Source organism: Dasypus novemcinctus, chromosome X, assembly GCF_030445035.2.
Source record: "Dasypus novemcinctus isolate mDasNov1 chromosome X, mDasNov1.1.hap2, whole genome shotgun sequence".
NCBI classification, from domain to species: Eukaryota; Metazoa; Chordata; class Mammalia; order Cingulata; family Dasypodidae; genus Dasypus; species Dasypus novemcinctus.
Window position 1 is genome coordinate 161,954,095 of NC_080704.1, and position 1,637 is coordinate 161,955,731.

Consider the following 1,637-nt stretch of genomic DNA (forward strand, 5'->3'; position numbering starts at 1 on the left):
TATGAGTGGTTAAAATGGAAGTGATTGTACTTCTAAATCTTGTGTACATCATCTTCTATGCATATTATATGATATATAAATGTCCTGGTTTTGCTCGCTAAGAGGTTACCAGCTGATGGTTCCAAGTTTACAAGAGAAACAGACATGGAAACCTTGTCTATTTAAGAAGTCCTGTCATTAATAGAAATATGATATATTCATATGCAAAATGGGTTATAAAGAAATAGCATATTATGTGCAGTTAAAATAGAGAAAAATAGCTCCTTCCAGATATAACTTTGAAAGTATTTTAAAATTTCATAGTAAATAAATAACTACATATTTTCCCATATTTCCGAATAAGATATTGTTGAACATATCTGATAATGAACTTTTATATTTGACCACTTTTTTAGTAAGCATAGCTGCAAACACTGACTTACAGACTCTCTCCTTTCAGAAATTCTCCCTTCTTAACACATTCTTCTTTCTGGGATGGGTTGAGATAATTTGTCACACTAAGGCAACATTACCCAGAAAGTTAACTGAGAGGGAAGGCATGACCTACCCTCCATCTCCCCTATTTTTTTGAAGCTTGAGGTTTTACTGTCAAAATACACAGTCTTATAAGTTCTTAAAATAATCCTTTCACAAAATAAGGATGTTTTATGCTATAAAACATTTGTTCTTTGTCCAAGGTTATGTTTTCCTGTCCTTATCTATTACCAGCTGTCAACGTCTTCTTTAGAAATCAGTTTTTTCTTCATAAAAACTTGACAAATATACTTCATAAACTTCACAACTATACCTACACATGGCTCTTTGGCTGTCCGGGTATATTTTACAGCCTAAATGTATAACGCTGTCGTACAAGAGCTCCTCTGTTTTTTCAGAAGCCTGGCTATGCTGAGCTAGTCTTAGTGTTTTCTGCACATCTTGGCAGATCTTGTTGAGGCAATACTGGAACTCCTCATCACCATCATTCTTGCCTTTGCTACAGGTCTCATAGCACTTAGTCATGTTGGTTTCAGCACTTTGTCTGGGAAGGGATGCCAACATTAAGGTGAAAAGCAAGCAGCTGAGAGCCACATCCACTCTGTAGGGAGGGTTTATAACATGGAAAAGGCTTAGATCTGTTGCTGTATTTATACTGGCAGAGCCTGTCCTTGCCTCCAAATAGGTGCTATGATCTCCTTAGCACCTGTCTATCTTGTAAATGTTGTTCTGAATTATCTTAAGGGTGGCTCTCCAATTTGATGATCTGGGCCTCCCCCTGGAACCTGAGAGTGGCTTCTGGGAGAAGAAACAGGAAAGCAAACAAAGTCTGTGGAAGCAGAGCCATCCTTGCAATGCTGGGTGGCATGAGCCTTGGGCTAGGAAGCAGTGTCCAGCTCCATGTTATAGTTAAAGAATTCATGCTTGACAATTTTTTTCTTTTGTCACTTTAAATATGTTATCCCACTGCCTACTGGCCTCTATCGTTTCTGGTGAGATATTGGCTGTTAATATTATTGAGGATCCTTTGTATGTTATGAGTCGCTTGTCTCTTACTGCATTTTCAAGATTCTTTGCCTTTGCCTTCTTGAGAAATACATAATGTGTATATCTGTGGTGCTCTTTGAGTTTATTCTACTTTGAGTTCATTCAGCTTCTTGGAT

General features: G+C 37.4%; 1 pseudogene; it reads right to left on the reverse strand.

The window, feature by feature from the left end:
* Positions 1–723: 723 nt before the first annotated feature.
* Positions 724–1,321, reverse strand: LOC101414208 (group XIIA secretory phospholipase A2 pseudogene; annotated as a pseudogene).
* Positions 1,322–1,637: the final 316 nt, after the last annotated feature.